The sequence below is a fragment of the Dipteris shenzhenensis genome, chromosome 9, assembly GCF_047967505.1.
Source record: "Dipteris shenzhenensis isolate YYH24624 ecotype China chromosome 9, Dip_SZ_1.0, whole genome shotgun sequence".
In the NCBI taxonomy this organism is placed as follows: domain Eukaryota; kingdom Viridiplantae; phylum Streptophyta; class Polypodiopsida; order Gleicheniales; family Dipteridaceae; genus Dipteris; species Dipteris shenzhenensis.
The window spans coordinates 31,620,587-31,645,683 of record NC_141604.1 but is presented as its reverse complement, the minus strand read 5'-3'; positions in this window follow the sequence as shown (position 1 = coordinate 31,645,683).

Sequence of the window (25,097 nt, the reverse complement as noted above, 5' to 3'; positions counted from 1 at the left end):
ATCCGAATGTGAGCTCAAATGGGAGCATATGTCTGAGCATGCTTAAGGAATGGAGTCCTCTTCTCACCATCTCCAAGCTGTTGGTCTCCTTTTGCTCACTGCTTTCTGATCCCAATCTTCTCATTCGCATCCAAACTCTCCTCGTCCACCTTCCTCTCTCCATCTTCTCATTCGTTTTGACCATCTCCTTTGCTTCTATCTCTTCCTCCCCTGCTCCCAACGCCAGTACTGACGACACCTCTTGGAAGCTGGACGTGAAGAAAATAGGTGGAGCATTGGGAGAGCGTAGATAGAGTCGAGAATTCCTAACATTCTATCATGGACAAATACTCATCTCACTAGCTGTAGTGATGAGTACGAGGCTATGGAAAAGCTCAAATTGTAGACAGTTTGCGAGCCTAAGTCAGACTCGAAGGGCAATGACAAATTACAGGCGCATCATTTAATTAGAAGAGCGTAGAAAGAGTCGTCAATACAATTGGGAGCATAGAATGATATGGTTGAAGAAGCAACATTCCATCAATAGCAGTCGATCAAGATGTTCCTAGTGTATCCATCGTTTCCTCTCCCACCTCCTCGCATCCCAAACCGTTCCCTTTCTGCCCTCCCTCCTCTCTTCCCAAACCTTCACCTTTGTCCCCTCCCCATCTCCCGATTCCTTCGTTTTCTCAGCTCCTGAGAGCCTTTTGCCCCTCTCTCAAATCTCCCTGCAATTTCTCCCTTCCCGCAGCCGGATGTGGGCTGCAGTCTACACATAAATCCTTCGCTTGCATATGGATCAAGTAAGACGAAAGCCAGCCGAGATCATCATATTTCTCGCAAGAGAGTTTGTGATCCCTCCGATGTGGCACCCTCAATGCTACCATCTGTGCCAAAGCAGCTCAAGGTCGCCACAGACAAGACTCAAACTCTGCAGGGGTGAGCAGGCATGACAGAGCGGGTTCTTCAATAAGACAACAGCGCCCTACCAGCATCATCCGATTTTGCAACGAATTACAATGACAATATTGCAAGCGTTGTGCTCCTCCATGGATCATGAGATGCTCCTTTACTTGGTTTTCCGCTTGAAACCATTGTGATTCACCAACTTGGCTTTCCGCTTGAAACCATTTGCGACCCGCCGGCAGGAGCCGTGGTGGCAACACCCCAATTCCAATTCTGACATGCTCGGCACCATTTGAGGATTCAAATGTAAGAGCGTCAACATCTTTTCTTTGTTCCGCCACTACATGAGGTGGGAAAGATGGTGCGATAGAGTCCGCTTCAGGTGAAAGATCAAGAGGAGGGATTCTATTTTGAGAGTTATCAACACCTTGCGCGTGTCTCAATGCCTTGCACCACCCTACTGATATTCTTGGCTAGTTCTTCTCCCATAGCGGGAGTTAGGAATAACATCAAAGCTGTCGGCAACGTAGGCAAAATAGTCATCTTGCAGCAACCTGCCCGATTCTAAGCCTGAATCAAATGGCAAAATACCTTGCAATGGAGCTTCCAAAGCGGAAAAAGCATCCCGCAGTAGGGGAGGAGCCAGGACCTGATGAGAGAAACTCCCAATCTGCAACTCGAAATTGTCTAAAGTTTTGTTCTTTTTTGTATCCCTCAGAAGCCATTCAGGCACGGCTCTCCATCCAGCTTGGACTTTCAGACAGACAGCTGAAGATGTGGTTTAACCATAGAAGGTAGAAAGGTAGAAGATGATGGTCCTATTATCAAGAGAATAGCAAACAAGCTTCCTGAGCATGCGAATAAGAAATGCAAATTTTGAGAAGCGAACGTCGTTGAATGCGAGGTGCCTGAAGCAAGCAAGGGAGGAGGGCTTCTTGCAGTGAGGTGAGTGAGGCAAGCTTGATTGATTCAGTGTGTGAGGAGAAGGAAAAGGAAGCAGAAGCAAAAGGCAAAGGAGGCAAAGGAAGCAGAGAAGGCAAAGAAAGCAAGAAGGGGGAGGCGAGGGGTTGAGGAGATCTAAGGGCAAAATTGAAATTTAGGGGCCAATAGACCCCTTTCATCGATGAAAGAGGTCTATAGGCCTTTAATTTTCCAATTTGCAAAGCTCAAATGCTAGATCTATATTTGTAGGGCTTGATGGTGAGGAACTACCACGTGTCCTCGACTTACCCACGTACTTAACCATGTCCCTTTAGTAACATTTATCGTCTTTATTATTTCAAATCATTACAATCGATGCGTTTATTTTATCCACCATGACAGGGGACATATTGGCTATGGAACCGCTACCAAACCATGATGAGAATTGGAACCATGACTTATAACGATTGTCATTTTTTCATAATTGTTTATGAAAATTATATAAAATAGAGGCCCTTTCATCGACAGCACAATGAAAGATCTTTTTGATTAATGGTTAATGAAAGATAGAGGCCAATAGACCCCTTTTTAATTAATGGTTAATGAAATATAGAGGCCAATAGACCCCTTTCGTCGACGAAAGGGGTCTATTGGCCTCTATATTTCATTAACCATTAATTAAAGATAGAGGCCAATACACCCCTTTCATCGACGAAAGTGCTGTATTGGCCTCTATCTTTCGTCAACGATAATTGAGGAAAGATAGAGGCCAATACACCCCTTTTGTCGACGAAAGGGGTGTATTGACCTCTATCTTTAATTAATAATTGATGAAAGATAGAGGCCAATAGACCCCTTTCATCGACGAAAGGGTCTATTGGCATATTTTTAACATCATAATTTATATTCCGGAGGTTAGAGATGTAGAAAAAAAAGAGATAGATAGTAATGTTTAGTAATGAGCAACCATTTCTTGTTCACCACCACTAATATAATTCATATCTATCTATTAAGTTAAAAATACTTAAATCGATTTACGTAGTTAAAGTATCCTTATATCAAATTGCCGGAATGATTATGTAGACATTAAGAAATGTTATTGCTAATGAGAATGGCTTGCAATTACTCTCACCCTTTGGACTTCAACTCATTGAATTGCAGAGCTCAACCATTCCATTCTAATGGGATTTGTCACGATTCAGAATGAGGATAGATCTTTGCATATGTTTGTTCGCACATCTGTAGCAAGTAGAGGAGTGTTGTCAGAGATGGTGCTTGCTAGCCATTTTCAATTCACACTTGGGTCCATATCTGTCCACCATCAACACTTTGGTGATAATGGGTCTGATTTGACAATGGAGCTGCAATACGAACTCCATGACGATGGATACAAATTGTTTCACCTTGATGCATAGTTCGGTGATATTTTCATCGTGAAGGGAGAGAGATTCAAGCTTGATGACAATGAGCTTCAGAAGACTCTACTGCACGAGAACAAAAAATATTTCTACTCTGTTTTCAACAAAAATGATGAGGCAAGGACACTTGATTCAGCTAGCAACATTGAGAATGACGAACAACATAGTGTCATTGACATTATTATGCAACTACCTACAAAGAACAGATTGCGTGAGGCCTATGAGAAGGTTGAAATGGATGAGTTGCCTTCTACTTATGATGGTGATGTTTTCTTTAAGTTACCAGCTACTTCAGGGAAACATCGCACAAAAGGTACGAAGTCAAAATTTGATGGTCATGTTTGGAGTGATCCTATTACAACAAATATAGTATTTCCTGGTGTGGTTCGTAGAAAGGAATGTTAAGGTCACCTCCATTGTATGAATGCAACTTGTGGTTATAAAAAAAAATTTGGGATAGAGAATGAGACACAATGGGATGGGAGATTGATTAGAGTGGCCCCAACAAATGTGTTAATTGAATCATATGGCTCCTTATCATGTATACATTGTGGTCGTCCACCAATTTGCTACTATGAAATATTACTTTGCATGCCAGAATGTAGAGATAGTGTGAATCTTACTCGTGCAATCATACACCATGGCCATCATAATCATCCTGTTGGAGATGGTTTGACTAGGAGAGCAAAGGATGCCATTAAAACCAAAGTTTCTAAAACGGTGAGGGCTGGTGGTGTTGTATGCCCTAAAGGGATACAAAATATAATTGTCCAAGACATTATTATGGAAACTTTATTGTCTAAAAAAGTGCAAGATGGGATTAAGATGTCGGATGTTGAGCTACAAGATTTGCTAAAACAATGTGAACCTTTACTCGACAAAAGAAGGTAATTACCATACTATTTGTCATTGCATTGGTTTATTAAATTATGTTATTGACAATGAATATAATATTGACCAACTTTTTGTCTGTGTATAGATTATCAAGATGGATTGAGGAGGGTCGACGTGGCTCTCGACCTATGTTAGATGGGCTAGATGGAATTTTATACTTGAAAAGACATTGTAGATATAATTATTTCCAAAGTATAGTGTTTCTTGGACAATTGCAACATAGTTCATTGAGTAGGTGTCATGTATTTAAAATGTCTACCCAAGTATCTGGTTCAGGGGTTTGACTTGGTGAATAAGATGAGACTTGGGGGAGAACTGGGTCATTTTTTGGTGTTGTTTGATTTTGTTAAGAGAATGAAAGATTGGACTACCATGGCTTGTCATGTGTATTGCGAAGAGTTCCTGTAACAAGCCAAGTCCATTGCCAGCAGGCTTGGACAAGGAGGAAAATGTAACAAGCTTATAAATATAAAGGATCGTGAAAACTGACGTGGAGTTATTGCACCATCATTTTTTGGGAGGATTCAAACACCAATTAGAGTGCGCTTATTCCAAGACCATCACTAGGAAGGTGGAAGGTCCAATCAGTTTCATCCTTGACAAGTGCAGAGATTGCTAGGTTGACAAGCTCAGTGTTGACTCTATGCCAACATGAACTTATGTAGTAAGGGAATGTGATACAACTTTGTGTTACAACTTCTACATGTAGAGAGAGAATGTGTTACAACTTTGTGATACAACTTTGTGTTACAACTTTGTGATACGACTTTGTGTTACAACTTTGTGTTACATGCAGAGAGAGAAGCTCTCCAACTGGTATAAATACCCCATAATGGAATGAAGCCCACACTCTTTGGGGCATTGTGTTGAGTCTACTTTGGTATTCCAAGCAATTGTCTCAAGTGTCCATGCTTCCTTGCACTGCACGTCCAAAAGTATGTCCTAACCTTGCAACTCCTCCTCCCCTCTCCTCCAACCTTGCAACCCATCCTCTCCCTCTCCTCCTCCCTTCTCCTCCTCCCTCCTCCTCCTCCTCCTCCTCTCTCCTCCTCCTCCCTCCTCCTCCTTCCTCCTCTCTCTTCTTTCCCCCATGCTCTTACACCTTCTTCCTCTCCCACTCCTATGCTTCCCTAAACCCTTTGTTCCTCAATCCTTAAACTCCATGATCTACGAGGGAGACGAGTTCTCCACCATGTACTCTACTCTGAACCTTGGATCCTCCTTCTAACCTTGGACTCCTTCTAAACCCTGGAACCTCCTTTTGAACCCTGGAACCTCCTTCTGAACCCTGGAACCTCCTTCTAACCCTAGAACCTCCTTCTAACCCTTAAACTCCTCCTAAACCCTACAACCCCCAATGAAGGTGAAAGCCTTCATTACCTCAACAAAGATGATTTACGTTCCTTTTACACACGCATGCACTTTGTTTTCTTACCACACTTAAGCCTACGTCTCTCACCGGAACACGACTCGAGGTCCTAAGCTACACATATACTACAACCGACAATCCCAATATATCTGTAGGTGACAAAAAGCCTCGGAACCCTGCAAACATAGAATACCCAGCTCTTCCTACGAAAGCAGTAGGAAAGAGCCAACATTTGGCGCTGTTGTGGGGGAGACTAGCATCTCAAGTAGTGAGTAAACATACATAGGTATGTGTAAAACAACACACTACTTTGAACTTTCATGAACATAACACTCAAGGGCAAGGAGAGTAAATTTTTTTTTCATTTCTAGCCAACATATCAACCCCAAGCATCAACCTTGGGTTACTACCTTAAGAAATTTTCTTTATTTCTTAAATAGAAGCCACATGATATACAATCAGGCTAGGTAGTGGACACGAATGCGTAGAGCTTGCAATTTTGATCATTTTACCTTTTTTTAGAAAAGCAAACCAAGCTATCCATAAAGAGTTATGGCTCGGAAAGTGTTTAGGGTTAAACCCTAAACCTAAACCCTAAACCTAAAATCAAAACCTATAAAAACCAACTCCACCCCCTCATTCTTCATCTTTCACTTTTTGCCTCCATTCTCTTTTTCATTCCAAGCCCCACGCAAGACACTCCTCCCTCTCCATCGACCACCACCTTACTCCCATCCTCACATTTGTAAGTGACTTCGAGCCCATCTCGCAGTGATAACCCAGCCTTCCACCCACCGTCCATTGTTCTGCAACAATCCCGTTACATCGATAAAGACTTGGGGAGCGTTCAGGTGACCACTTCTCCCTCTTTTTTTTCAAGTTTTTTTTTTTCTTGCTCTTTTTTTTCCCTCTCCCATCTCCCCCCTCCCCCTCCATCTCCACCTCCCCCCCTCGATCTCCACCTCCCCCTCTCCCCTCCCCCTCCATCTCCACCTCCCCCTCCCCCCTCCCCCTCCATCTCCACCTCCCCCTCCCCCCTCCCTCTCCACCTCCCCCTCCCCCCTCCCCCTCCATCTCCACCTCCCCCTCCCCCCTCCCCCTCCATCTCCACCTCCACCTCCCCCTTCCCCCTCCCCCTCCATCTCCACCTCCCCCTCCATTTCCACCTCCCCCTCCCCCTCCCCCTTCTAGCTCCACTACCCCCTCCCCCCTCCCCCTCCATTTCCACCTCCCCCTCCCCCCTCCCCCTCCATCTCCACCTCCCCCTCCATTTCCACCTCCCCCTCCCCCTCCCCCCTCCAGCTCCACCACCCCCTCCCCCCTCCCCCTCCATTTCCACCTCCCCCTCCCCCCTCCCCCTCCATCTCCACCTCCCCCCTCCCACACCACCACCTCTCTCTAACACACACACACTCTCTCTCTTCCCCATACCCTCCCTCTCTCTTCCTCTCTCTCCTCTCTCCCCCTTCCCCCCCTCTCTCTCTTTTCTCTCTCCTCTCTCCCCATCCCCCTCTCTCTCTTTTCTCTCTCCTCTCTTCCCCTTCCCCCCCTCTCTCTCTTTTCTCCCTCCTCTCTCCCCCTTCCCCCCCCCTCTCTCTTTTCTCTCTCCTCTCTCCCCCTTCTCCCCCCTCACTCTCTCTCTCGCACTCTCTCCTCTCTCCCCTTCCTACTCTCCCCCACCCCCTCTTTCCCCCCGCTCTCTTCCCTCCCCCTCTCTCTATCCCTCCCCCCGCCCTGCGACGGCACACACAGCACTGCCCCCCGCTCACCGACCCATGGCGGCGCCCCACAGAGGCGCCATCGGAATGCCTCTGCCCGTGGCGGCGCACCAGAGGCAGCATCTATACCCGTGCCCTGTGACGCCACCACCCACTTGCGATGCAGCGTGGCCATACCCCGGCCACTCCCGATGCCCCGCCCCGCCCCCTCTCTCTGCCCCCCTCCCCGCCCCGCCAGCGACGGAGCCGCCAGCGATGGTGACGCCAGCCCCACGGCGCTGCCTTGCAGCACCGCCCCTCTCCCCTGAACCCCCTCTACGCCCGCCCTCTCTCCCCTCACCCTCCCCCGCCCCGAACCCCCTCTCCCTTGAACCCCCTCTCCCCTGCCCCCCTCTCCTCTCTCCCCTCGCCCTCCCCCCTCTTCACAAACCCCCCTTGTGAAAAACCGCCCCCCGAAAAAAAATCCCCCCTGCGAGAAACCACCCCCCCACGGCGCCGCCGTCGGGAAGCCCCCCACAGGAACCCCCCCAAAAAAAAAATAACCTAAAACTAACCCTAGGGTTAGCTTTAACCTTAGTTCGGTTAGTATTAACTATAGTTAGGTTAGGATAACTAGGTTAGTTAGTTAACCTCGATTAGATTAGTTCACGTAGGTTAGGTTAGTAGTAACTAAAGTTAGGTTAGTTTAGTTAGCCCTCAGTTAGTTAGACTAGGTTCGGTTAGGATTACCCTCAGTTAGGTTAGATTAACTCTTCAGTTAGTAACTAACTACAGTTAGTTAAACCTCCCAGTTACAGTAACTGGGAGGATCTAGGTTAGTTTCCTTAACTAGAGTCACTTGGCTTCAACCCCTCAATTGGACCTAAAGTCCATTCACACCACCCTTAGGACACATTCCCCCCCAAAACCAACATTTTACCCCTCCTTTACCCCCTTGTAATTCATCCGTTTGGGACCCAAACTGAACCCCGTTTGAACCCAAACTTCACACACAGAAACACCACGCTACAGGGTATTTTTCTAACCCATTGCACACCATTTCGGCACCCCTAGCACTCGTTCATTTGCGCCCCCGTGTGGGCCTCATTTTGCACTAATTCACTCGTATTTTCACACCGTGACCTCCGATTAACGCTTTGTCTGCACCGGCACATTTCCCTACACATGTAGGACAATCTTAGGCACATTATTAACATGACGGTCCCTACACAAACTAACACCACTCTAACTCTCCTAACAACACCACCTCCACACCCGCTCTTGGGGTACTGACACCCTTGGCAAATCACGCACAATCTGCATGCAGTTACGTTTCGGCCAATGCCTTCGACTCCAACACTTGCCACATCTGCATCTAACTCCACTGCAACCACCGCCCCCGCCAATCCTCTACCCCGAATCCCCCCCTGAGATTCAACAACTCCCTTTAACTCATGCATGACACCGGGAAAAATACAGTGTTTAATGCGTGATCGACCATGCAAATCATATCTGATGGGCACGATACTTTTCACATGCCTCAACCTAGTTGGTATTGAGTTTCCTACATAGTGGAGCTCCCATCCAATATGTACTTGGTCGGATAACACACCTAAGAGCATGTTTTTTTACGGTTGTGCATCACACTCCATGAAAAATAGTATGTAATGCATGACGGACCATGAAAATCATATCTGATGGACATGATACTTTTCATGCATCTCAAAGTAATTGGGATTGATGCGTGTTCAAAGTGGCATGTCCATTCGATAAGTACTTGTTCGGATCACACACCTAGGAGCATGTTTTATTGCAGTTGTGCATCACACTCCAAGAAAAACGGTGTTTGATGGGCCACATTCAACCAAGTAGCTCACCTTGGTCTACACCAATTTTACTGGTTAAAAAAAGGATGGTACTGTGCGTTTATGCATCGATACCAAGCACTAAATAAAATCACCATAAAAAATAAGTATCCTATGCCTCGCATTGATGAGCTCTTTGATCAATTGCAAGGAGTAAAATAGTTTACTAAAATTGATGTAAGGTCAAGATATCACCAAGTACAAATTAGGAAAGAGGATATTCCTAAGACATCATGGGAGGTAGCAAGCTAAAGGTGTCCACTTCCGAACCACTTTTGGGTGAGTGTGACACCCGCTCGAGTGAAAATACAAAGGTTTTGCTTCGGTGTGAAATACCTCGATTGAGGTATTGTCTCCAATGAAACTCACACACGAGGACAACCGAGCCAAGCCAATACCTCGATCGAGGTCCTAGACTTTCTTTCACCGAACCGAGCCTATACCTCGATCGAGGTCTCGTGGCATGCCACCTATACCTCGATCGAGGTATCGTGGCAAGTCCACATACCTCAATCAAGGTATCGTGGATAGATGACTTCGATCGTGTCAAATACCACGATCGAGGTATGTGCCATCCAACATGGCAGATGACATACCTCGATCGAGGTACCGTGGCAAGTCTAGAAACCTCGATCGTGGTATGCGTGGCAAGTCCAAAAACCTCGATCGAGGTACCGTGGCAAGTCCAGAAACCTCGATCTAATTTAATTATAAAATATTTCAAAATTTCAAATGCATTTTAAAGTTTTTTTAAATTATTTTTTTAATTACATAATTTTTTATTTAAAATGTGAAAATGTATATATTTTGTTTTTTAAAATCATCTATTAAAAAAAAAGAGATTAAAGTTATTTTTTAAATTAGCGCTATTTTTATTTAAATAAAAAAACGTTTAAATTTTATTTTTAAAATTCATCTTTAAAAAAAAAGAAAATAAGAGTTTAAGGTAGCTTTTATGTTATTTAAGTTAGTGAAGTTTTTATTTAAATGTCAAAAAGTATATATTTTGTTTTTTAAAATCATCTATTGAAAAAAAAGAGATTAAAGTAGTTTTTATGTTATTTTTTAAATTAGTGAAGTTTTGAATTAATTATAACGTTTAAATTTTGTTTTTAGAAATCATCTATTAAAAAAAAGAAAATAAGAGTTTAAAGTAGCTTTTATATTATTTTAGTTTATAGGAATATCTAATTTAATTATAAAATATTTCAAAATTTCAAATACATTTTAAAGTTTTTTTAAATTATTTTTTTAATTACGTAATTTTTTATTTAAAATGTGACAATGTATATATTTTGTTTTTTAAAATCATCTATTTAAAAAAAGAGAGATTAAAGTAATTTTTATGTTATTTTTCAAATTAATGCTATTTTTATTTAAATAAAAAAATGTTTAAATTTTATTTTTAAAAATCATCTTTAAAAAAAAAAGAAAATAAGAGTTTAAGGTAGCTTTTATGCTATTTAAGTTAGTGAAGTTTTTATTTAAATGTCAAAAAGTATATATTTTATTTTTTAAAATCATCTATTGAAAAAAAAGAGATTAAAGTAGTTTTTATGTTATTTTTTAAATTAGTGAAGTTTTGAATTAAATATAATGTTTAAATTTTGTTTTTAGAAATCATCTATTAAAAAAAAGAAAATAAGAGTTTAAAGTAGCTTTTATATTATTTTAGTTTATAGGAATATCTAATTTAATTATAAAATATTTCAAAATTTCAAATGCATTTTAAAGTTTTTTAAAATTATTTTTTTAATTACGTAATTTATTATTTAAAATGTGAAAATGTATATATTTTGTTTTTTAAAATCATCTATTTAAAAAAAGAGAGATTAAAGTAGTTTTTATGTTATTTTTGAAATTATTGCTATTTTTATTTAAATAAAAAAACATTTAAATTTTATTTTTAAAAATCATCTTTCAAAAAAAAAGAAAATAAGAGTTTAAGGTAGCTTTTATGTTATTTAAGTTAGTGAAGTTTTTATTTAAATGTCAAAAAGTATATATTTTGTTTTTTAAAATCATCTATTAAAAAAAAGAGAGATTAAAGTAGTTTTTATGTTATTTTTTAAATTAGTGAAGTTTTGAATTAAATATAACGTTTAAATTTTATTTTTAGAAATCATCTATTAAAAAAAAGAAATTATTGTAGTGTGCGTTTATCTATCTTTATGTGGAATATTATAGATTATATAGTTGGTTAAGAGTTGTTTCATAATTTCGATAGAGTAAGTAGGCTGAGTTAACAAGCTAGAGCAAGATGATCTAGTTAAGGCCTAGGCAAAAAGTTGTTTAGGGCTAGCTATTCCCAACTAGCTAGGAGCTAGTCATGCCAACCAATCATTCAACAGATGCTCCAAGTCAAGCAGTATAACCAAGGTTATCTCAATGACCATAACCTATCTCTATCCTATAAATATTGTCATTTTCTATATATTGTATACATTTCAAGATGCTATTCTACTTTAGTTTGGCATATGTTTAAAGGTGCAATTTGACTTCCACTTGCAATTATTGAGAGGCGCATTTGTCCACCTTCATGTGGAATATTCTAGGATGCAGGTCTTGCCTTGGGTTATATCTTTCAAGTTAGCATCTATTCCTTGTAGTCCATTTTAGTATTGTACATAACATTTTCTTTCTATCACTCAGTATCTTTACATCTCTCTTCCAAAAATACACCTCTACTACATACTTTGACATGCTAGTAGAGCCCATGGTAGTCTAGAGCCTCGAAAAATGGAGGGAGCATCTAGAACAAAAGCTATTTGCTATTAATTACAGCAAGGGTGGGTAGTATAGACAAGGAGAATGAGCTTGAAGAAACCGACTTTCTAAAGTAAACAACTTGTAAATAATTGTAAATACGAATTGAATTTGCAACATAGCACTATTATAGGCATAGCCACACATTTGGCCCATCTACTGTTAGGTGCATAGGATGATCCCAACGACATCCTACCTCATCAAGGAGTACGTGACTAATTGTAATCAATCAAACAAATAGAAGAGGGTAGATCATGTGGCTAGCAATCCCTTTAGGTGGCACGTGAAACTATAGAAATAGGGAACTAGGGAAGGTTGTAGATCTATGTATGGATATAGTTACATAGACAAATACAAAGACTTATGTGATTCCATGAAACCTTGTCATGAGCTTTTGCAAAAATTCAATCAAAATTGGCTAGCTAAAAGTTTTCATTACGTAAATAGATTATTAAGTCATATTGAATAGAATATTATTTTAATTACCTAAATAGAATATTAATTTCCATGTGTTTTTTTTGTGCATGTGCTAGCCAGCGTACAGGTTCTGGCACCACTGTTCGTATGCAGATAGCGATTTTGAGAGCTGAGATGAGGGCATTGCAGGATGCTAGGGCACCCCCTCACTTGGTTGCGAGTCTAGATTCAGTCATTGATGCTCTAGGTCAATTAGACAGTCAATTAGACACAGTTGAGGATGTTTTGGATACCTTTCAGGCACAGGCTGAGGCAGAGATCACTAGTCATGGATTGGATTGGAGAGCCATTCGAGAGTTGTTTGAGCGTGAGTCACCTCACAGGCAGGCCTTAGAGGATATGTTTTGGGATGGTCACACTGAGGCGATGCGACCACGATCAGGGCTACCCTTTCATATTTTACGTTGTAGGCACCCCGTCATAGCCGCACACATTTATCTGAGATATCTCACTGCGAATGGTGGTCGATTGCCTCACAACCATCAGATAGCCAGGTCATTTGCCATGCAGCTGTATGCAGAGTTTGTGCTTGGTCATCGGGTAAACTACCTTAGTACCCGTCCAAGATCAGGAGCGGGACATGGTAGGATGGGGCATCAGGAGTGTCAGACTGTAGGTGTTCGGCATCGATGCGAGGCACCAGAGCTGCACACTATCCCTGCACCGGCATTGCGAGCTGTTGGAGGATGGATTAGGGGGGATGTTCATTCAGTGGCATCATCCTTGCACGACATGGTCTCTGCCCTATCGAGATCACTTTCGATTCCACCTCCCCCACCTCCCATATCTATGGAGCCTCCCACATCTACACCACCTCCCACATCTACACTGCCTTAGCATGAGTTGGAGACTCAAGATGCACGGATTGCAGAGTTGGAGGCATTATTGGTCGAGTCTAGGGACGAGGTTAGTTATTCTGATTATTTTAGTTTATTTTTTTGTTGCGTGTTTTGAACTGAAGTTTTTTGGTTAATTCTCACCATGTACGCGACGTGTTTGCATTGCAGGCACATCTATTGCGACAGGATATGGAGTCTCGTGTACGACTGTTGGAGGCAGATTTGGAGGAGCAGAGGATTCAGACACGCATAGCATACCATCGAGTGGAGCACTATATTTTGCAGTTGAGACATATTAGTCGTGATCCATTAGTCGTGATCCATCTTGCCATAGGATCGACCCCAGTGTGGCCCTGTACCCTGCTCCTCCTGTAGATGTGCCGACTAGGACACCCATAGATGCACCAGTCATAGCCAGGTTTCCTACCGCCACTTGTGTCCTTTGCCACAAGGATTTTGACACTGTAGGGTGGTTTGGACTAGGGTGCGTCCACATCGCACATCTCCATTGCATGACCCGCCACATGGTGGCACGATCAATGTGCCCTGTATGCTTTGCTGACATTGATGTGGCCACATACAGAGGACTAGGCATGGATGATCTATATCTTGGTCATCATCAGGCCATTGATCCATTTGCCCGCATGGTCTTGACAGAGCACTACAAGGAGGAGGCACAGAGAGCTTTGCTGCAGCAGGAGGGTGCTGATACGTCAGTGGTTGCAGCATGTGTTCCACGATGCTTCTCATATGGTGATTTCATGCCAGGTGACGAGGCACAAGCAGATGAGGCACGCCGTATTGAGCGAGAGGCAGAGCTTCAGATATCATTGCAGCAATGGGTGGAGCAACAACTTGGGCGGGGCTGAGACGAGCATATTCTACATGTAGAGACGATTACTCGTGTTGGATTTGAGGCACGAGTATTCGCAGATGCACGACTTTGGGAGCTAAGGCACGCATACATAGAGGAGGCGAGGGAGGCAGAGATGGTAGTGGTGGCTCATGCAGCATGCCCTCCTCTTCATCAGGATGAGGCTGGCCCATCTCATGCAGGAGATGAGGCTGGCCCATCTGATCCGGCTTTGCCTGAGGGCACACAGCAGACGGTTAGGCAGCGGGTCATACAGGAGCCACGTCAAAGGATGACTAGAGGATCATATGTGGAGTTATCAGATTCTAATTCAGGATGATTGTTTAGGCTTCATACATATCTTGTTTAGGGATGCACTTCTACACGATGATGATGATGATGTATACATTCATTTTGGTACTTTCATGATGTTCTTCTTACTTTGTTTATCTCAGTTTATAGTTTGTTCAAATCTAACATAAACATTTAAAATTAGGAGTATGATTTTGAATTTCAAATATCTCAATTCACACATCTAATACATAAGGTATTTTAAAAATAATGCCGTGTGAAGTAATTGTAAACATTAAGCACTGAAAAAGTGTTCAAGTATAAGGTCTCTCTCTCTCTCTCTCTCTCTCTCTCTCTCTCTCTCTCTCTCTCTCTCTCTCTCTCTCTCTCTCTCTCTCTCTCTCTCTCTCTCTCTTGCTATGAATTTTATCAGTTTGAATATCATATTGAATTTCGTATATATCAATGCTTGCAATTATTACACTAAACCTAAGAGCCGTGCGAAGTTTCATCCCCATGTGCATATTTGAAATTAGGAGTATGATTTTGAATTTTAGATATCTCAATTCACACATCTAATACATAAGGTATTTTAAAAATAATGCCGTGTGAAGTAATTGTAAACATTAAGCATTGAAAAGGTGTTTCAGATACCTTCCACATGGCACATACCAAATCAGTTGGAGACCAAATCTTGCATGGATGTAGGTCTACAGTAGCCTAAGAGCCGTGCAAAGTTTCATTCCCAACAGATAAGTCCACGTGCATATTTGGTTAGTACGTGCGCCATTTTTCATGCATAGTCACTAGTAGGGATTGTAAAAATGTACGCATTATACCTTCCACATGGCGGACATACCAAATCAGTTGGAGACCAAATCTTGCATGGATGTAGGTCTAGGGTAGCCTAAGAGTCGTGCGAAGTTTCATCCCCAACAGATAAGTCCACGTGCATATTTGGTTAGTACATGCACCATTTTTCATGCGCTCACTAGTAGGGATTGTAAAAAAGTACGCATTATACCTTCCACGTGGCACATACCAAATCAGTTGGAGACCAAATCTTGCATGGATGTAGGTCTAGGTAGCCTAAGAGCCGTGCGAAGTTTCATCCCCAACAGATGAGTCCACGTGCATATTTGGTTAGTAGTGCGCCATTTTTCATGCATAGTCACTAGCAGGGATTGTAAAAATGTATGCATTATACATTCCACGTGGCACATACCAAATCAGTTGGAGACCAAATCTTGCGTGGATGTAGGTCTAAGGTAGCCTAAGAGCCATGCGAAGTTTCATCCCCAACAGATAAGTCCACGTGCGTATTTGGTTAGTACGTGCACCATTTTTCATGCATAGTCACTAGTAGGGATTGTAAAAATGTACGCATTATACCTTCCACATGGCACATACCAAATCAGTTGGAGACCAAATCTTGCGTGGACGTAGGTCTAGGGAAGCCTAAGAGCCGTGCGAAGTTTCATCCCCAACACATAATTCCATGTGCGTATTTGGTTAGTACATGCACCATTTTTCATGTGTAGTCACTAGTAGGGATTGTTAAACTGTATGCATTATACCTTCCATGTGGCACATACCAAATCAGTTGGAAACAAAATCTTGCATGGACGTAGGTCTAGGGTAGTCTAAGAGTTGTGCGAAGTTTCATCCCCAACAGATAAGTCCACGTGTGTAGTTGGTTAGTACATGCGCCATTTTTCATGCGTAGTCACTAGTAGGGATTGTAAAAATGTACGCATTATACCTTCCACGTGGCACATACCAAATTAGTTGGAGACCAAATCTTGCGTGAATGTAGGTCTAGGGTAGCCTAAGAGCCGTGCAAAGTTTCATCCCCAACAGATAAGTCCACGTGCGTATTTGGTTAGTACGTGCGCCATTTTTCATGCATAGTCACTAGTAGGGATTGAAAAAATGTACGCATTATACCTTCCACGTGGCACATACCAAATCTGTTGGAGACCAAATCTTGTGTGGATGTAGGTCTAGGGTAGCCTAAGAGCCGTGCGAAGTTTCATCCCCAACAAATAAGTCCACGTGCATATTTGGTTAGTACGTGCGTCATTTTTCATGCGTAGTCACTAGTAGGGATTGTAAAAATGTACGCATTATACCTTCCACGTGGCACATACCAAATTAGTTGGAGACAAAATCTTGCATAGATGTAGGTCTAGGGTAGCCTAAGAGCTGTGCAAAGTTTCATTCCCAACAGATAAGTCCACGTGCATATTTGGTTAGTACATGCGCCGATTTTCATGCATAGTCACTAGTAGGGATTGTAAAAATGTACGCATTGCACCTTCCAGGTGGCACATACCAAATCAATTGGAGACCAAATCTTGCATGGATGTAGGTCTAGGTCAGCCTAAGAGCCGTGCAAAGTTTCATCCCCAACACATAAGTCCACGTGCATATTTGGTTAGTACATGCGCCATTTTTCATGCATAGTCACTAGTAGGGCTTGTAAAAATGTACGCATTATACATTCCATGTGGCACATACCAAATCAATTGGAGACCAAATCTTGCATGGATGTAGGTCTAGGGTAGCCTAAGAGCCGTGCAAAGTTTCATCCCCAACAGATAAGTCCATGTGCATATTTGGTTAGTACGTGCGCCATTTTTCAGGCGTAGTCACTAGTAGAGATTGTAAAAATGTACGCATTATACCTTCCACGTGGCACATACCAAATCATTTGGAGACCAAATCTTGCATGGATGTAGGTCTAGGGTAGCCTAAGAGCCGTGCGAAGTTTCATCCCCAACACATAAGTCCACGTGCGTATTTGGTTAGTACGTGCGCCATTTTTCATGCGTAGTCACTTGTAGGGATTGTAAAAATGTATGCATTATACCTTCCACGTGGCACATACCAAATGAGTTGGAGACAAAATCTTGCGTGGATGTAGGTCTAGGGTAGCCTAAGAGCCGTGCGAAGTTTCATCCCCAATAGATAAGTCCACGTGCATATTTGGTTAGTACGTGTGCCATTTTTCATGCGTAGTCACTAGTAGGGATTGTAAAAATGTACGCATTATACCTTCCAGGTGGCACATACCAAATCAATTGGAGACCAAATCTTGCGTGGATGTAGGTCTAGGGTAGCCTAAGAGTTGTGCAAAGTTTCATCCCCAACACATAAGTCCACGTGTGTATTTGGTTAGTACGTGCGCCATTTTTCATGCATAGTCACTAGTAGGGATTGTAAAAATGTATGCATTATACCTTCCACGTGGCACATACCATATCAGTTGGAGACCAAATCTTGCATGGATGTAGGTCTAGGGTAGCCTAAGAGCCGTGCGAAGTTTCATCCCCAACAGATAAGTCCACATGCGTATTTGGTTAGTACGTGCACCATTTTTCATGCATACTAGTCACTAGTAGGGATTGTAAAAATGTACGCATTATACCTTCCACGTGGCACATACCAAATCAGTTGGAGACCAAATCTTGCATGGATGTAGGTCTAGGGTGGCCTAAGAGTCGTGCGAAGTTTCATACCCAACAGATAAGTCCACGTGCGTATTTGGTTAGTACATGCGCCATTTTTCATACGTAGTCACTAGTAGGGATTGTAAAAATGTATGCATAATACCTTCCACGTGGCACATACCAAATCAGTTGGAGACCAAATCTTGCATGGATCTAGGTCTAGGGTAGCCTAAGAGCCATGCGAAGTTTCATCTCCAACAGATAAGTCCACATGCATATTTGGTTAGTATGTGTGCGAATTTTCTTAGTCACATTTTTAAAATGTCCTAAAGCACAAAACACAATTACAACATTACTACTAATAAACAATTTTTTGTTTTACAAAAACAACAAATCCCATTGAGAAGACAAAGGACATCATGTATAAAATAGAATCTAATACAATGATGTGTATGAACGTGTATAAAACCATCCTAGTGAAATACAAAATATGAGTCCATGAAAATTACAATGGTACGGTCACACAGTGAGCCTATAGATACATATCGAATACAAAAATATGTAATCAACTAGTGATACCCAAAAAAAATCTATCTGATCAACTGATGATCCCAAAACTATGATAATGTGCTACTCCTCAAGATCGTCTCTCATGCCAATAGTTGCAAGTATGCTCTCGTGATCCTCCACTGCAAGGCGCCATCGTGGAGTGGACGCCTGGACGTCACCTTGCGAGTTCAAACATGACTCAAAGTAATCTTGTGATCGCAACAACAAGATGAGAATACATGTATGCCTCCTGATCTGCCATGTACTCTTGGAACTCAATATAGTGACCATGCCTCTGTATCTGCTGAAAATAGTGGCCACACCTACAATCATGCTATGAGCATTGAAGTGCATCCCATGCCCATCTGCTATATCCTCATTCAGCACACTCTTCACCATAGAGCATCACAACAAGTAATAATCCACACCCTCCTCATTGCCCTCCGAAGCAATGACCGTGAAGATATCACCAATACACAAAATATCTGTAAGCTGGTCATAATCTCTAGAGGAACTGAATCTCGCATCCTGATCATCATGTACCTCCTCCCAAGGCTGGAAGGGAGAAAGCACTCGCCGTGCCCATGGATCGGCCCATGGTATCATGGAGCACCCTCCCCATCATCATCAATGCATGCGGAGCAAAAACATGCAAGCCGTCAAGAAAAGATCGCGGGGTGAGACTCACCTATGCTCCTGATGGAATGGAAATCAAGAGTGCCAGACACTGAATGACAATCAAAAGGCCTAGACCAATCAAGACTCCCAATGTCCACGCACCAAAAATACCGGCTCACCACCCTATCGTCACACGACTGAAAGGAGGACATAGCACTAGTGGATAAGTGCTGGCTGCACCACCACACCACATCATGTGCATCCTTGAAGCATCAGCACTGTGATGCAACTGGTGTCAATGCAAAGCACGCTTCATGCAAGCACCTGCACCATTGTGCTCTCGCTTACCATGCCCTGTCTCGAAGTAGCTCCATGTGATCGGAATGCCTGTCTCACGGTGCCATTTGCAGAACCAATAAAACTGTCTAGCAGATTTGAACTGACCACCACAACCGTCTGACCAGAGCCAGCGCTACTACCATGTGACACGATGATCCCTCAAGAAACTATCATGCAAAGTGAAGCAATGCTGCACAAAATGGACATCATGCAATCGATCATCACTAATGTAGAAGTGATACTCTCGCACAATGACGCGTGAGTCCATGGTGCTATCAATGCCATCCACATGAGCCTATGCATGACGATAGCTAATGTGCACAAATATAGAAACCTGCAATATGGCATTGAAAAAAAATATGACTATTGAAATAATTCAATATAATGAGGCCATAAAAAAACCAATAACTCAATCACACGTCACCTATTCCTAGAAATAATACTCCGATTGGATCTCATGCTGTGGTGCAAAGGTATAATTCTCCACAAAGTCCACCACTGAGACAACCACCCCTATAGGAAATGTCCTCAAACATGCATGGAACTGACGATCCTCCCACTTCGCAGTGTGCGAGTGGCGTATGTAGCAGACAGCTTCCCTCGAAAACTGTCAATGAATACAACACGTGGTGTCTCCTTCCCCACAAGCTGCAACCTCCTCGACTGTGCACCACCATCTAATGTCAGGGTACTGTACTCGTATTGCTGCCAACGAACCAACTGCACGTCACAAGTATCTAGTGTAACTCGTGGCACTCTAGCAAAATCACCACACAAAGTACACCTGCCTTCCACACAATCAAGGGAGTGGAATAAAGCATCGCCATCTCGTGTACACAATATGGAATGAATGAAGTCGCGAGGGCTAGTAGGAACCAATCCCCTATGACCATCAAGGGAACGGAATACGTCATACATCAATACAAAATCACCTCTGCCCAATCCTGAACTCCGGGTGCGCTTCTACAAACTGAGTGTACAACTCAGCCTGGGTACACTCAAAAGACATGCACCATGCTCAATGTACACACCACGTGACACCCTCTTTCGCAATGCCTTCTTGAACACCGGGGATGCTCTGCAATGCTCCTCCCAAAACTGTTGTATGAAGGACCTAGTGGAATCATCCAACAATCGATCGCTGCGAGGTGCACGACCACTCGAAGCCCAAAGAGCATCAGTCTCACTATCCTCTAGACTCTGCAATGTGCGTGGTGCAATCTGAAGAAGACGTGAAGCGGTATGCACATGGCCTATCATATGAGGTCTACTAATGGCAGCCACAATAGCATGACGTGCTGCCAAGGCATCACTGGAGTTCCTATGCTTAATAGAAGCATAGGAACGTCGAACAATGCTAAGGACCTCGCTACATACAACCCTATCTCTACGTGCACCAAGACCAGCAAGCCTCCTACACTCTACCAAGTCAGGGTGATCAATTAGGGATGTGAGAAGAGCAGACTGTGAAGCTGGCGTGAGGTCACTAAAAAAAGACTGCACGATCTTGCTAGTATGACGACGGATAGTGGACTTCAGCAAGTCACTTCGTGAAGCAACATTGCTGCTGTAAGGTGGGGCAAGGGGATCAATGGGAGATGGTAGGGTGGAGGGGGGAAGGGGGGCACCAAGGGGAAGGGGGGGAGGGGGACGGGGGAGGGGGACGAGGGAGGGTGGAGGGGGAAGAGGTAGAGGTGGAGGGCAAAATGTAGGTGGCTAGGGGAAGGGCAGAGGCTGGAGGTAGGGGAGCGGATGAGGATGTGGAGGGGGGGACAATGGAGGTGGGGGTGGGGGTGGGGGTGGAGGTGGAGGTGGGATGTAGAGGTGGAGGTGGATCGGTGGTGGCAGCACGAGCTCTAGCTCTAGAGGCTCTCTTACACTCACGAGCCTTCCGCTTACGCTCCTCGTCAATGAGATTTGGGGGGGCATTCCTACATCTTTCACGTCTACTAGCTCTACGGCTTTGAGAACCCATTCTCAATGAAAGTAGGATGGAAGGTGTGACAAAGTGATGGGGAGGCAAGAATGGGTGAAATGAACCAAAATGTGGTGTCTTATAGAGAGCCTCAACTCATCCACTAGATTGTTCTTGATTATTATTGGTGGAGAAGGTGCTAAGATTGAAAATAATTGGCTACTAAATTACGTTGGATTTTGTTTTGAAACTAACTTTTGTGGTTAATCCAAATACCTCGATCGTGGTCGTAAACCTCAATCATGGTCGTAAACCTCGATCGAGGTATTCTATGCTTCGGTCATACACCTCGATCGAGGTATTCTATGCTTTGTTCATAAACCTCGATCGAGGTATTCTATGCCTCACGCACACCGTGGTCATAAACCTCGATCGAGGTATTCTATGCCTCGGTCATAAACCTCGATCGAGGTATTCTATGCCTCACACACATCACAGTCATAAACCTCGATCGAGGTATTCTATGCCTCATGCACATCGTGGTCATAAACCTCGATCGAGGTATTCTATGCCTCACGCACTCAAATCACATGCATGTATAACTTACCATGCATGTTGATGATGTGGCTCGCCATCATCATGATCTGTATACATGTGGCTGATGTGGCACCATGCATGGTGATGATGTGGCAATATGGTGTGGAATATATGAGCCTCTTCCATGACGTGGAAATGTGATGTGGCATGATGAGTTGGCATTCATGAGGTGGTAGATTGACATGGCAAATTGAGGTGGAGGGATTGGTGATGTGGCAATGTTGATGAGGTATGCCAAGGTGGCAAGGTGTGATGACATGGCTCCAAGAGTCCCTATGATGTGGAATGATGAGGTGGCACATGTGGCTGATGTGGCAGCACGTGTGGCAATCTAAGGTGACATGGCATGGAGTGATGTCACTTCTCCTTGATGACATGGCACCATGCGGTCTAACAACATGGCATGGTTGCAAGGCAAAAATAGATGACTCAACCTTCCACATGGGTAGGATGCACATTCCAATGGCTTGCCACTAGGGTCGGTGATGCTCCTAGCCTACCTCACCAAGCCTAATACCAAGCCTACCTTGTCTTGGTATTAGGCTTGGGTGGCCCTTTTCCCCCCACAAAAGGGAGATTTCACTCTTGGAGGCCATATTGTATGTTTCCCTTACTCAAATTTAACCAAATTTTTTTCCTCGTATTCATCATGCGGAGGACTAAAAATATTGACATTTTTGAAATGTTTGGTCATGTTTGAGAATTACTAAATTTATTTTTAATATTCTTTGTTGATCCTTGAGGAGTAAAAGTAAAAATAAAACTTCAATCTTCCTAAATCTAACCGTTAGATTTGGGATTTGATGATTGAATCACACACCCTTATGTGTGCCTACTAACCTTCCACCGAATTGGATTTGCTTAATCATTCAAAATACTAAAAAAATGTGGTGTACTACTAAAATGTATGTATTTTATGACTTTATTTAGACACAACATAGACAGTCCACTTTGAAAAAGCTGGATATTACAAATCGTTGGGCCTTGGTCCCTTATAATATAGGCAGAGGTACACTAGAATGCCCGGCTGACGATGGCTAAGAATAACGTCCTACGCTAGTATCGACTGCTACGAAGGTCCCACGACCGTGAAGACGTTATCTTTGAGTGTAACAGACAATCATATGTTCTTGAGCACTTATGTGACTGTTGGCCTAGATGAGAATGCGAAGAGGCGGTTATTTCTCTTGGCACTTTAGCTATTGCATAGAAACTCTTATGCGGCTGTTGTGCTTTGGCCTCAGATATACGTTATAACTCATATTTCACTTAGAACATACTTCAACTCCTCCATATACGTTCGGCTCAACCGATGATCGACGGGTGATAGAGTTAGTTATAGTCTTGGTGAACATCGCACAGCTTTACCCTACGTTACAAAGATCCTTCTATCCTTGAGTGCTCCTAGACGAGCACAATGATAGTGTTAGAGAATAGAAACCACTCAATACTCTCCGTTACTCACAATTAGTGAGTCCAGTCGACCACGCTACCAGTGAGCAGAATCCATAGAGCAACTCAGTGTATGCACACGCAGCATCATTTCGATGCATGTAAATAGGGTAACCATCATTACCCACAATAGTACATGGAGAGAAGGCCCATGGATAATGATGACTTCATTATATGTCTACCATCATTTCGATGCATGTAAATAGGGTAACCATCATTACCCACAATAGTACATGGAGAGAAGGCCCATGGATAATGATGACTTCATTTACCTTCAATCATGCAAGCAATAGAGGGATTCAGTGCACCACATGGGCAATGAACATTACATTGTTTAATGACTGCATGCAACTCCGAAAATAATTCCAAATTAGGAAGCTCAACACATACCATTTGATTGTAGTAAGTAACCTCTATATGTTTGAATGCACCGTCTAAAATCAATAGTACATGTGAGTGTGGCAAACCTCTCTTTTGAAATTCTATCACATAGACGTACCCAACCACTTTTCCAAACAAATTATTCTTCAAAATTGATTGCATCGTGTCTTTGTGCTTTTGATGAAAGACACAAGTTGTCATATCTGGTTGATCCTATGCACTTTGACCTAGCAGCCGAGCTTCAAATATTTTAGGCCATTTCGGGCTACAAGTGAATGTAATAAACAAATAAGGTTTTCCTCTTTTTCTCACTATGGCTATTGCATCTTGATATAACTGACACATATATCGAGCATATATTGTGGTCCTCCTGTAAAGGAAAATGGCAACACAGCTCTATGCCTTGTAGCATTTCCCATTACATTATTTGTCCCATCAACTGCATTTACCATATCCATCAATCCTTGATAAACTTCTGCACTCAAAGATGCTTGATTGTTCTATATCCATATCAGCCTAGATTCTTCTATGCTACTATATGCATCGACAATGTATTGTTGGAGCAATCGTCTCCCATGTAGAAGGCATGCATTTGTATCTTCTCTCACTTGCAGACAGTATGCATAATATTGCATTTGTGCAATTCTCTTCTGTCTCTATATCTCGTGTAATGACATGTGACCAAGAACATCATCATATGGCATGTGTACATGCCAACTATCCTCCCCTTGAGGAAATGGAATAGCATACATGAGTGGCATGTATGATCAATGCAAATTAGATATTCTTTTGACAATGCCATTGAGGCTTAAAATTTGGATGTCTCAATTGCCAATATCAAAGTCATCCCCTTTCCTTGTCATAGCAGCAACCTCATTGGCAATGAGTGGTCCCAAGTACGTAACTACTTAACAGCTACTTTCACGCATCATCGATCTTTAATAATTTTACATTCACAACATCGAAATATATGCGCATATCCAAGACTATGGAAGGCTCTAGTGTTAGCTCAATTATTGGTTGATCTGCTAGACTTGGCCAGTTTTTTTGGGTGAATATTTTGTAATTTTTGTTGCTTTTCCTTTGTTTTTTAAAAAGAAGGTATACACTTTTTATTTTATACACGAGTGTTTAAAAGGGCTATTGTCTTTGCTATAGCTACATTGAAGATGGGGAGTTTGTATTGAAGCTTAGCATGTGCCCCTTGGCTTTTGTACGGGAGTATCTTCCTCCAAGATTCCTCTTGGGTTTTACAGAATTCACGCTCATAGAGAGTTGTTGGACTTGACAGCCCACACACCATCTTTATAAGCTGCTTAGGATATAGACTACATGGGCCTTGGATGGCTTTTATTAGGGCCACAAATGGTGATTATGCATATAGCTTTTTGAGGCTTATTAGGTGACCACCACCACTTATTATGCGACCACCAGTGAGCGAAAGTAAGTATCCTAACATTGAACATGAAATTTATTTTTAATTGAATATTTAATATTATTAGTGTTATTTTTTTAAGAC